The following is a 13,518-nucleotide window of genomic DNA, read 5'->3' on the forward strand; positions in this document are numbered from 1 at the left end:
AGCAGGAGTAGGCCATTTGGCCCCTCGAGCCTGCTCCACCATTCAATAAGATAATGGCTGATCTGATCATGGACTCAGCTCCACTTTCCTGCCCGCTCCCCATAACCCTTTATTCCCTTATCGCTCAAAAATCTGTCTATCTCCGCCTTAAATATATTCAATGACCCAGTCTCCACAGCTCTCTGGGGCAGAGAATGCCATAGACATACAACTCTCTGAGAGAAGAAATTTCTCCTCATATCAGTTTTAAATGGGCGGCCCCTTATTATAAGACTAAGTACCCGAGTTTTAGTTTCCCCTATGAGTGGAAATATCCTCTCTGCATCCACGATGTCGAGCCCCCTCATTATCTTACAAGTTCAATAAGATCACCTCTCATTCTTCTGAACTCCAATGTGTATAGGCCCAACCTTAACCCCCTCATCTCCGGAATCAACCTAGTGAACCTTCTCCGAACAGCCTCCAATGCAAATATATCCTTCCTTAAATACGGTGACCAAAACTGTACGCAGTACTCCAGGTATGGCCTCATAAATACCCTGTACAGTTGTAGCAGGACTTTTCTGCTTTTATACCCCATCCCCCTTACAATAAAGGCCAACATTTGCCTTCCTGATTACTTGCTGTACCTGCATACTAACTTTGTGTTTCATGCACAAGGACTCCCAGGTCTCTCTTACTGCAGCACTTTGCAATTTTTATCCATTTAAATTACAATTTGCTTTTCTATTATTTCTGCCAAAGTGGATAACCTCACATTTTCCCACATTATACTCCATCTGCCAACTTTTTGCCCACACACTTAGCCTGTCAACATCCCTTTGCAGATTTTTTGCGTCCTCCTCACAATTTGTTTTCCCATCCATCTTTGTATCATCAACAAACTTGGCTACATTACACTCGGTCCCTTCATCCAAGTTATTAATATAGATTGTAAATAGTTGAGGACCCAGCACCGATCCCTGCGGCACCCCAGTAGTCACTGCCAACTGGAAAATGACCCACTTATCCCGACTCTCTATTTTCTGTTCGTTAACTAATCCTCTATCCATGCTAATATATTACCCCCAACCCCATAAGCTTTTATCTGATGCAATAACCTCTTATGTGGCACCTTATCGAATGCCTTCTGGAAATCCAAATACACCACATACACTGGTTCCCCCTTATCCACCCTGCTCGTTACATCCTCAAAGAACTCCAGCAAATTTGTCAAACATGATTTCTCTTTCATAAAATCATGCTGACTCTGCTTGATTAAATCATGCTTTTCCAAATGTTCCGCTACTGCTTCCTTAATAATGGACTCCAGCATTTTCCCAACGAATGTTAGGCTAACTGGTCTATAGTTTCCTGCTTTTTGCCTGTCTCTTTTTTTAAATAAGGGCATTACATTTGCGGTTTTCCAATCTGCTAGGACCGCCCCAGAATTCAGGAAATTTTAGTAGATTACAACCAATGCATCCATCCACTATCTCTGCAGCCACTTCTCTTAAGACCCTAGGATGTAAGCCATCAGTTCCAGAGGACTTGTCCGCCTTTAGTCCTATTATTTTACCTAGTACTACTTCATTAGTGATAGTGATTGTATTAAGCTCCTCCCTACCTATAGCCCCTTGATTATCCACAATTGTGATGTTCTTAGTGTATTCTACCGTAAAGACCGATTCAAAATATTTGTTCAACGTCCCTGTTCTCCATTATTAATGCCAGTCTCATCCGCCAGGGGACTAGCATTTACTTTAGCCATTCTTCCTTTCTATGTACCTGTAGAAACTCTTACTATCTGTTTTTGTATTTCGTGCTAGTTTACTTTCATAATCTATCTTCCCTCTCTTAATCATTTTTTTTGTCGTTCTCTGCTGGCTTTTAAAAATTTCCCGATCCTCTAACCTCCTACTAGTCTTGGCCACATTGTCTGCCTTTGTTTTCAGTTTGATACCCTTCCTTATTTCCTTAGTTATCCACGGATAGTTATCCCTTCTCCTACAGTCTTTCCTTCTCATTGGAATATATTTTTGTTGCGAGTTACGCAATATCTCCTTAAATGTCTGCCACTGCTCATCAACCATCCCATTCTTTAGTCGATTTTCCCAGTCCACTTTCGCCACCTCTGTCCATATACCTTTTGTAATCGCCTTTATTTAAACTTAAGATCCTGGTTTGAGAACCAACTTTCTCACCCTCCAACTGAATTTGAAATTCAACCATATTATGGTCACTCATTCCTACTACAAGTTCATTTATTACTACGAGATCATTTATTAATCCTGCCTCATTACACAGTACTAGATATAAGATAGCCTGATCCCTGATTGGTTCCGCAATGTACTGTTCAAGGAAACTATCCCAGAAACACTCTATCAACTCCTCCTCAAGACTACCCTGGCCAATTTGCTTTGTCCAATCAATATGAAGGTTAAAATCACCCATGATTATTGCCATTCCTTTATTACAAGCCTCCATTATTTCTTGATGTATACGCCGTCCTAGAGTGTAGCTACTGTTAGGGGGCCTATAGACTATGCCCACCAGCGACTTTTTCCCTTTATTATTCCTTATCTCCACTCAAACTGATTCAACATCTTGATCCTCTGAGCCAATATCGTTTCTCACTAACACACTGATCCCATCCTTTATTAACAGTGCTAGCCCACCTTTTTCTTTCTGTCTGTTCTTCTGAATTGTCAAATATCCCTGAATATTTCTTTCCCAGCCCTGGTCACCTTGCAACCACGTCTCTGTAATGGCTATCCCATTTGTATCTAATTGTGCCGTTAACTCATCTATTTTGTTACGAATGCTACATGCATTTAGAAGCCTTTTTTCCTGCTTGTTTCCTCTGACCTTCAAACTCACTTTCTACATTTTTGCTTTCTAATTCCAGCTTTACTCCCCTCCCTACTGAATCTATTCTCAGGTTCCGTTCCCCCTGCCAAGCTAGTTTAAACCCTCCCCAACAGCAGTAGCAACCGCCTCCCACCCCGCCCCACCTCGTGAGGATATTGGTCCTGGCTCTGTTGAGTTGCAACCCATCCAGCTTATTCAGATCCCACCTCCCCCAGAAACGGTCCCAATGCCTCAGGAACCTAAAGCCCTCCTGCACCATCTCTCCAGCCACGCATTCATCTGCTCTATCCTCCTATTTCTGTACTCACTAATACGTGGCACCAGGAGTAATCCAGAGATTACTACCTTTGAGGTCCTGCTTTTTAATCTTTCTCTGAGCTCCCTAAATTCTGCCTGCAGGACCTCATCCCTCTTTCTACCTATGTCATTGGTCCCGATATGGACCACGACCTCTGGCTGTTCACCCTCTTCCCCCAGAATGCCCTGCAGCCGCTCGGTGACATCCTTGACCCTGGCACCAGGGAGGCAACATAGCACCCTGGAGTCACATCTGCTGAGCTACCCGTGGTGCCGTGATCTTGGCTCTGGCTGCACTCCCCAGAGGCACCGTCGCCCTCACCGGTGCTCAGAAGAGAGTACTGGTTGGAGTGCGAGATGGACTCGGGGGACTCCTGCACTACCTGCCTAGTACTCCTCTTCTGTCTAGCAGTCACCCACTCCCTCTCTGCCTGCACACTCTTAAGCTGCGGGATGACCACCTCTAGAAACGTGCTATCCACGTAGCTCTGAGTCTCGCGGATGCACCGCAGTGACTCCAGCCGCTGCTCAAGCTCCAAAACGCGAAGCTCGAGTTGGTGCAGCTGGAGACACCTGCTGCACACATTGTCGTCCCGGCTGCGCGAAGCGTCAAGGACTTCCCACATGCCACAGGATGTGCAATCTACAGAACTGAGCTGCCCTGCCATCCCTTTCGTTTGACTCAGAACTATCAAGCAAAAATAAACTCTAAACCTTAGCAAGACACACCCAGCAACTACTCTGCAATCAGCTGATTTAACTAACCTATCAAAAGCTATTGAATTGTCGTATGAACCCAACTGGTTCACTAATGTCCTTTTAGGGAAGGAAATCTGCCGTCGTTACCTGTTTGATTTGTATCTATCGTCTGAATTGGCATAGCAAGCCACTCAGTTCTATCACCACCTTCTCAAGGCAACTAGGGATGGGCTATAAATATCAACCTTACCAGTGACGCCCATATTCCGCAAATGAATAAAGAAAAATGAAAGCTTTTTTTATTATATATCAGATATTGGCCCTAATATTTTGCTGATATTCATGAAATTCAATCAGATGTTACAGCAAATGAACAAAAAATTCAGGCCAAATCATGCGCAGACCTTGTTTCATTAACTTTTTACAATGTTTCTCGTGCTATTTTTTTGTTATTTGCAGTTAAACTAATTGAAATATTCAAAGATGAGGCATTATCTATTTATAGCATTGAATGGTTACAACAACAACTTACATTTATATGGCGCCTTTAACATAGTAGAACATCCTAAGGTTCACAGGTACATTATCAAACAAATTTTATAGTCAATAGCCTGTTAATTCTGAATGATATCATTTGCTAGTCGTAACATAGATACATATATCATCAATGTTAAAACAATCATGCCTGTTTTAATGGCTCCAGCGATCTAATTCTTGGCTAAATGGTATATTTGACTCAAGCATGCACTTTTTAGTTGTAAATTTGTGAATCCAAATACTTTATTTAATCCTAGCTATCTTCAGAATACCAATGGCACCATTTTCTAACAATCAAATGCTAAATGTTATGCCAACATTCTTTTACTGTAACTCACTGTATCCGTTATTAGCATCACTCTGTGGCACGATGGACATCACTGTCATTCAGAATCCTCTTCAGATTAGTGTGCTAGCTAGAACTGTCATTTATGCTAGCAACCCAAGTCAAAACTGTCCATCATTACCTGTCATTAGTTGTTTCTATGTGCCTAACCGTGCAGCATCACTTTTTTTTATTTAACCAGAGATGATGCCTGGGGTAAGCTACTGCAGTGTTGTATCCGAGTGAACATAAGAGGATAAGAAATAGGAACAGGAGTAGGCCACCTGGCCCCTTGAACCTGCTCCGCCATTTAATAAGATCATGGCTGATCTGATCATGGACTCAGCTCCACTTCCCTGTTCGCTCTCCATAACCGTTTATTCCCTTACCGCCTTAAATATATTCAATGACCCAACCTCCACAGCTCGTTGGGGCAGAGAATTCCATTGATTTACAACCCCCTGAGAGAAGAAATTCCTCCTCATCTCAGTTTTAAATGGGCGGCCCCTTATTCTGAGACTATGGGCTAGAACCTCCACTTTTGTGCTGATCGTCCAAAAATGGGCGATATTTCCGGCGTGGGCAGTAAAAAAGGGTTTTCAGATCGCTGGCTTCTCGCCCATTCTCAAAGCACCTAGTCTCCATTTTTGAAAATGGGCTTTATCGCGAGCGATATGAAATGGGCGTTAGCATCAAAAAATTTTGACCTTCTGCCGTAAAGTGTCGCCATCCTTAGCAACGGCATGGCAACGCTCGATTCCCGCGATTCAGGAGGTCAAGGGTCATCCTGACATGCGCAGAAGAGGAGACAGAGAGAGAGAAACATAGAAATAGAAACGTAGAAATTAGGTGCAGGAGCAGGCCATTCAGCCCCTCGAACCTGCACCACCATTCAATAAGATAATGGCTGATCATTCAACCTCAGTACACCTTTCCTGCTTTCTCTCCATACCCCTTGATCCCTTTGGCCGTAAGGGTCATATCTAACTCCCTTTTGAATATATCTAATGAACTGGCCTCAACAACTTTCTGCGGTAGAGAATTCCACAGGTTAACCACTCTCTGAGTGAAGAAGTTTCTCCTCATCTCGGTCCTAAATGGCTTACCCCTTATTCTTAGACTGTGACCCCTGGTTCTGGAACTCCCCAGCAACGGGAACATTCTTCCTGCCTCTAACCTGTACAATCCCGTCAGAATTTTATATGTTTCTATGAGATCCCCTCTCATCCTTCTAAATTCCAATGGATACAATCCCAGTTGATCCAGTCTCTCCTCATATGTCAGTCCTGCCATCCCGGGAATCAATCTGGTGAACCTTCGCTGTACTCCCTCAATAGCAAGAACGTCCTTCCTCAGATTAGGAGACCAAAACTTAACACAATATCCCAGGTGTGGCCTCACCAAGGCTCTACAACTGCAGTAAGACCTCCCTGCTGCTATACTCATTCTCTAGCTATGAAGGCCAACATGCCATTTGCCTTCTTCGCCGCCTGCTGTACCTGCATGCCAAACTTCAATGACTGATGTACTATGACACCCAGGTCCCGTTGCACCTCCCCTTTTCCTAATCTGTCACCATTCAGATAATATTCTGTCTTCCTGTTTTTGCCGCCAAAATGGATAACCTCTCATTTATCCACATTATACTGCATTTTCTATGCATTTGCCCACTCACCTAACCTGTCCAAGTCACCCTGCAGCCTCTTAGCATCCTCCTCACAGCTCACACCCTGCCATCCAGTTTAGTGTCATCTGCAAACTTGGAGATATTACATTCAATTCCTTCATCTAAATCATTGATGTATATTGTAAATAGCTGGGGTCCCAGCATTGAACCCTGCGGCACCCCACTGGTCACTGCCTGTCATTCTGAAAAGGACCTGTTTTTTTCCAACTCTCAGCTTCCTGTCTGCCAACCAGTTCTCTATCCACGTCAATACATTACTCCCAATATCATGTGCTTTAACTTTGCACACTAAACTCTTGTGTGGGACCTTGTCAAAAGCCTTTTGAAAGTCCAATACACCACATCCACTGGTTATCCTTTGTCCACTCTACTAGTTACATCCTCAAAAAATTCTAGAAGTTTTGTGAATCATGATTTCCCTTTCATAAATCCATGCTGACTTGGACCGATCCTCTCACTGCTTTCCAAATGCGTTGCTATTTCATCTTTAATAATTGATTCCAACATTTTCCCCACCACCGATTTCAGGCTAACTAGTCTATAATTCCCTGTTTTCTCTCCCTCCTTTTTTAAAAAGTGGTGTTTCATTAGCTACCCTCTAGTCCATAGGAACTGATCCAGAGTCAATAGAATGTTGGAAAATGATCACCAATGCATCCACTATTTCTAGGGCCACTTCTTTAAGTACTCTGGGATGCAGCCTTTCAGGCCCTGGGGATTTATTGGCCTTCAATCCCATCAATTTCCCTAACACAATTTCCTGACTAATAAGGATTTCCTTCAGTTCCTCCTTTTTGCTAGACCTTCGAACCCCTAGTATTTCCGGAAGGTTATTTGTGTCTTCCTGAGTGAAGACAGATCCAAGTATTTGTTCAATTGGTCTGCCATTTCTTTTTTCCCCATTATAAATTCACCTGATTCTGACTGCAAAGGACCTACGTTGGTCTTCACTAATCTTTTTCTCTTCACATATCTATAGAAGCTTTTGCAGTCAGTTTTTATGTTCCCTGAGAGCTTCCTCTCATACTCTATTTTCCCCCTGCTAATTAGACCCTTTGTCCTCCTCTGCTGAATTCTAAATTTCTCCCAGTCCTCAGGTTTGCTGCTTTTTCTGGCCAATTTATATGCCTCTTCCTTGGATTTAACACTATCCCTAATTTTCCTTGTTAGCCATGGTTGAGCTACCTTCCCAGTTATATTTTTACTCCAGACAGGGATGTACAATTGTTGAAATTCATCCATGTAATCTATAAATGTCTGCCATTGCCTATCCACTGTCAACCCTTTAAGTATTATTTGCCAGTCTAGCCAATTCATGTCTCATACCATCGAAGTTACCTTTCCTTAAGTTCAGGACCCTAGTCTCTGAATTAACACTGTCACTCTCCATCTTAATAAAGAATTCGACCATATTATGGTTACTCTTCCCCAAGGAGCCTTGCACAACAAGATTGCTAATTCGTCCTCTCTCATTACACAACACCCAGTCTAGGATGGCCAGCTCTCTCGTTGGTTCCTCGACATAATGGTCTCGAAAGCCATCCCTAATACACTCCAGGAACTCCTCCTCCACCTCATTGCCACCAGCTTGGTTAGCCCAATCTATATGTAGATTAAAGTCGCCCATGATAACTGCTGTACCTTTATTGCACGCATCCCTAATTTCTTGTTTGATGCCATCCCCAACCTCACTACTACTGTTTGGTGGCCTGTACACAACTCCCACTAACATTTTCTGCCCTTTGGTATTCTGCAGCTCTACCCATACAGATTCCACATCATCCAAGCTAATGTCCTTTCTTACTATTGCATTAATTTCCTCTTTAACCAGCAACGCTACCCCACCTACTTTTCCTTTCTGTCTATCCTTCCTGAATGTTGAGTACCCCTAGATGTTGAGTTCCCAGTCCAGTCACCCTGGAGCTATGTCTCTGTAATCCCAATTATATCATAATCGTTAATCGCTGCCTGCGCAGTTAATTAATCCACTTTATTATGAATACTCCTTGCAATGAGGCGCACAGAGCCTTCAGGCTTGTCTTTTTAACACTCTTTGTCCCTTTAGAATTTTGCTTAAATGTGGCCTTTTTGATTTTTGCCTTGGGTTTCTCTGCCCTCCACTTTTACTATTCTCCTTTCTGTCTTTTGCTTCTGCCCCCATTTTATTTCCCTCTCTCTCCCTGCATAGGTTCCCATCCCCCTGCCATTTTAGTTTAACCCCTCCCCAAACACTCCCCCTAGAACATTGGTTCCGGAGAGGGAGCTCAAAGGCACTGAAAGCGTTTGTGGCTGTGGTGTGTGTTGTCTGGCTGTTGTGGGATGCACGAGGGAAATTCACCAATAGCAAATTGCCTACTAAGCACCAAGAATATAGTTGCCACCGAGTTTTTGTCCAACAAATAAGATATAACATGGAAGGGATGGAGGAGGCCCTGGAGTTGTTAGCCAGGAACACTGGTGGGAGAGGGCTCCCAGTGGTCCCAGAGCGCAGCACTGCACCCCACCTCTCCCCTATCCGTCCAAGCAGTGGTTCGGCCGGGGTGTCATCAGCCAGGTGGCGAGGCCATATCCTTTGTGACCAAGCATCCAGTATTGACCTTGTGGCTGATTGTTAAACAAGTCACATACAGTGCTCTCACGCAGGATGTGAGCATCATGGATGCTGCCCGTAAATTGAGCATTTACTGCCAGTATAATTTGCTGGTGCTCGACAACCAGTGGACACTCCGGGAGTGGAATCCCTTGCGGTTCCTGAAAACCTCAGCATCCTGAAAAGGTGCCCGCATCGCGATGTGCATACAGTCTATTGCTCCCTGCACCTTGAGGAAGTTTGCAATTCTGGAGAATCCTAGAGCCCCTCTTTCTGTGCCTCCCTAGTCATAGGGAAGCTGATCAAGTGCTCCTGCATGTGCACGTCTTCATTGACCTGTCAAATGCAAAGATGTGTGGCATGCCGAGAAAGTCCACAAATGTCTCCAGCTGTGGCCTGAAAAGAACCCGAGGTGTAGAACGACAGTGCCGCGGTGACTTTGACCTTGACGGACAGTGCAGTACTGATGGTGCTGGCAGGCTGCAGATCTGCCCTTATCAGCTGGCATACCTCAGTGATAACCTCTTTGTGGAAGCGCAGTCTCCGAAGGCAGGTAGTGTCGAGCAAGCCGAGGTAAGAATGCTTCCCTTGTACTTGCAGGGTGTGTAACGTCTGGTCCTCCCCATCAGTCTGTCACGTCTTACATTGGGCACGTAATGCACTGGAGCATTCTTTCGGTGATCTCGAGTCTGCTGCATGTAATTGGTCACCAAGAGAGGGTGAGAAAGGACAGGCCCCATTCCAGTAACTCTCTGTTTTCCACCTATTGGTCACAATCAAGGAATGTCCCGACGAAGACACTTATTCAATTCCAATCAGTCACAATATGGTCAAGATGTTTTTACAAATGTTCACATCAACTCCAACAACCTGCAGAGTACATCCAAACTCCACCGAGGTTGAAGCACAGCAGCCTTTTAAAGGACGCAACATGTGATCTAGAACATGGCATCCATAACGCTGTGATTAGTTCCAGTTAATTCCATTTTTACCGGGCGTTTTTTTGGGCGAGCGATATGTGTGCGAGATGGTGAAATTGACGCTGGGCGATCTCATGGCCGCTAGTTTCGGTAAATATGCTCTTTGTGACAAAAAAAAGTGGGCGGGCGGTATTATTGAATCTTGCCGTTAAATCAGTGCAGAAATTAACGCTGGGCGAAATTATGGGTGTTGATTTCACCCATTCTGATGATTCCGCCCAAAAAAAGTGGGAGGGCGTAATATTTTTTCCCAGTGTTAATCACATGGGGAAAGTAACGCTCGGCGATAAGTTTCCTAAAAATGCCTGTCATTTTCCATTTTGTGCCAAAATGGGCGTTATACGTCATTTCAGCGGTAAAATGGGCATTAAGTGGGCGTTAAGCATGCAAAAAAAGTGGAGATTCTAGCCCTATGTCCCCGAGTTTTAGTTTCCCCTATGAGTGGCAATATCCTCTCTGCATCCACCTTGTCGAGCCCCCTCATTATCTTATATGTTTCGATAAGATCACCTTTCATTCTTCTGAACTCCAATGAGTATAGGCCCAACCTACTCAACGTATCTTCATAAGTCAACCCCCTCATCTCCGGAATCAACCAAGTGAACCTTCTCTGAACTGCCTCCAATGCAAGTATATCCCTCCTTAAATATGGAGACCAAAACTGTACGCAGTACTCTAGTGTAGCCTCACCAATACCATGTACAGTTGTAGCAGGACTTCTCTGCTTTTATACGCTATCCTCCTTGCAGTAAAGGCCAACATTCCATTTGCCTTCCTGATTACTTGCTGTACCTGCATACTAACATTTTGTGTTACATGTACAAGGACCCCCAGGTCCCTCTGTACTGCAGCACTTTGAAATTTTTCTCGATTTAAATTATAATTTGATTTTTTATTATTTCTGCCAAAGTGGATAACCTCACATTTTCCCACAATATGCTCCCATCTGCCAAATTTTTGCCCACTCACTTAGCCTGTCTATATCCCTTTGCAGATTTTTTGTGTCCTCCTCACAATTTGTTTTCCCACCCATCTTTGTTTCATCAGCAAACTTGGTTACATTACACTCTGTCCCTTCATCGAGGTTGTTAATATTGACTGTAATTAGTTGAGGACCCAGCACTGATCCCTGCAGCACCCCACTAGTTACTGTTTGCCAACCCATTTAGCCAATCCTCTATCCATGCTAATATATTACCCTCAACCCCGTGAACTTTTATCTTGTGCAATAATCTTTTATGTGGCATCTAATCGAAAGCCTTCTGGAAATCCAAATACACCACATCCACTGGTTCCCCCTTATCCACCCTGCTCGTTACATCCTCAAAGAACTCCAACAAATTTGTCAAAAATTATTTCCCTTTCATAAACCATGCTGACTCTGCTTGATTGAATTATGCTTTTCCAAATGTCCCACTACTGCTTCCTTAATAATGGACACCAGCATTTTCACAATGACAGATGTTAGGCTAACTGGTCTATAGTTTCCTGCTTTTTGTCTGCCTCCTATTTTAAAAATTCATTTTTGTTTGAATTCAGCAGCAAAAGTTCAGAACGGTATTAATGTGGCTTCTTTATTGCCACTCTATAGAATAATATAGCACAGAAGGTTGCCATTTGGCCCATTGTGCCTGTACTAGCTCTTTGAAAGAGCTATATTCAATTAATCCCATTTCCCTGCCCTGTTACCACAAGCCCTGCAAATGTTTCCCCTTCCAAGTATTTATCCAAATGCAGCATGTAGGTATTCTTATCACACGAGTTAAACAAACCATCTGAACACAATAAAAGAAACATTTTAATCGTACAGCATTGTGACTTGGAGGTTACGGCAAAGGTTCACGTCTCAGAAAATTGCCAGTCACTAAGACACTAATTGAAGAAAGTAGTTCCAATCCTTTTGTGTTTTAGGTGAGGAATTATATTTCTAGGATTGTGAGAATGCACCATTTTGTTTTGATAGATAATACTGCAAAAATCTGTTTGCTTTATCTACAGAAAAGTTTTTACAGAAAGCTATTCTTAGAGTTATTTTTGCATACATAGTATATCTTAAAGCACAGTGTGGTAACTTTGATATCTCTATTATATTTAAAGCTCACTTTTGGATTGCTTCCAAAAAGTAATGTCCTATAGGATAACCAGAAATACAAAGTATGGCAAGCAGACTCTCATCATTTCTGTAAAGAATTAAGTCATCAGTATTAAGATAGACTCTAAGTTAATGGAATTCTCCTGTCCTTACCAGATATATATAAAATTCATTTCAGAATCCCATGTTGAAACATCAGAAATGACTATTCTAAATAGTTTTGTCATTGAGACATTCTGAATTTGTACACTGCCTATTATCAAGGCTAGGCCTGTTCAAAAACAAAACAATAGTAAAGCACATAGGACTGACAACCATCCCGTTAGCTTCCAACTATTTTTATCATACTTACGCCACCAAACACCGATACTGTATTGTTAGCTAGTGCAGAGAAGAAAGCATTGGGAAATATTTGTAAAGGATTTCTCGAGCAAATGTGGTTCCTAAGTTAAAACAATGGCACCGCGAGGACAGTGTTTTTACATATAAATGATGCATCTGTGGGGAGAACTGTATAACAACCAATAAGATACGAGTAGGAAGATGCCAATTTTGAAATGTAGAAAAAAATTTTACGGTTGCATGTCCATATAGGACAACTATGTTGTATAAAAGCACAACCTGATTCTAGATAGCACATATAGGAACTTTGTTGAAAACATTAAAATTATCTATGACAATTGATATCATGGAACCAGCGATAGTACTAGTAATATACCATGTCTGCACAGAAGGCCAAATTGAGGACAGACCTCAGGAAGTATTTCTGTACACAGAGGGTGATCAACAGCTGGCAGAGGTTGTTGAGAAGGGCGGTTGAGGCCAGAGCACTAGATTCATTTCGGGAACAGCTGGATGCTGTAACAGGAAGATGGTTGATATTCACTTCATTTGCCCCACCATTGGCGGCCATGCCTTCAGCTGGCTAGGCCCCAAGCTATGGAATTCCCTCCCTAAACCTCGCCGTTTCTCACACAAACACAAAAGCAAAATACTGTGGATGTTGGAATCTGAAATAAAAACAGAAAATGCTGGAAATCTCAGAGGGTCAGGCAGCATCTGTGGAAATAGAAACAGAGTTAACGTTTCAGGTCAATGACCCTTCGTCAGAACTGGCAATAGTTTGAAATGTCACAGATTCTTAAGGAAGTGCTGGGGCCCTGAAAGGGGGAGAGAGGTGGAAAGAACAAAAGAGAAGGTCTGTGACAGGGTGGAAGGCAGAAGAGATTTGAGAGACAAAGGGGATGATGGGCCGAATTGAGATGGTAATAGCACAAGTTAAGAAACAAAAGGTGAGTCTAGATAGGGTGTGAATGACGGAATAATTGCCAGCTGCCATGGGAAACAGAGAAACAAAATAAAGATAAAAAGGAGGGGGGGAGGGAGTTTTTGTAAAAAAAAGCGAGGAAAGGGAATAAAATGTGGGCATATGTTACGGTCTAAAATTGTTGAACTCGATGT

Source organism: Pristiophorus japonicus, chromosome 14, assembly GCF_044704955.1.
Source record: "Pristiophorus japonicus isolate sPriJap1 chromosome 14, sPriJap1.hap1, whole genome shotgun sequence".
Lineage (NCBI taxonomy): Eukaryota > Metazoa > Chordata > Chondrichthyes > Pristiophoridae > Pristiophorus > Pristiophorus japonicus.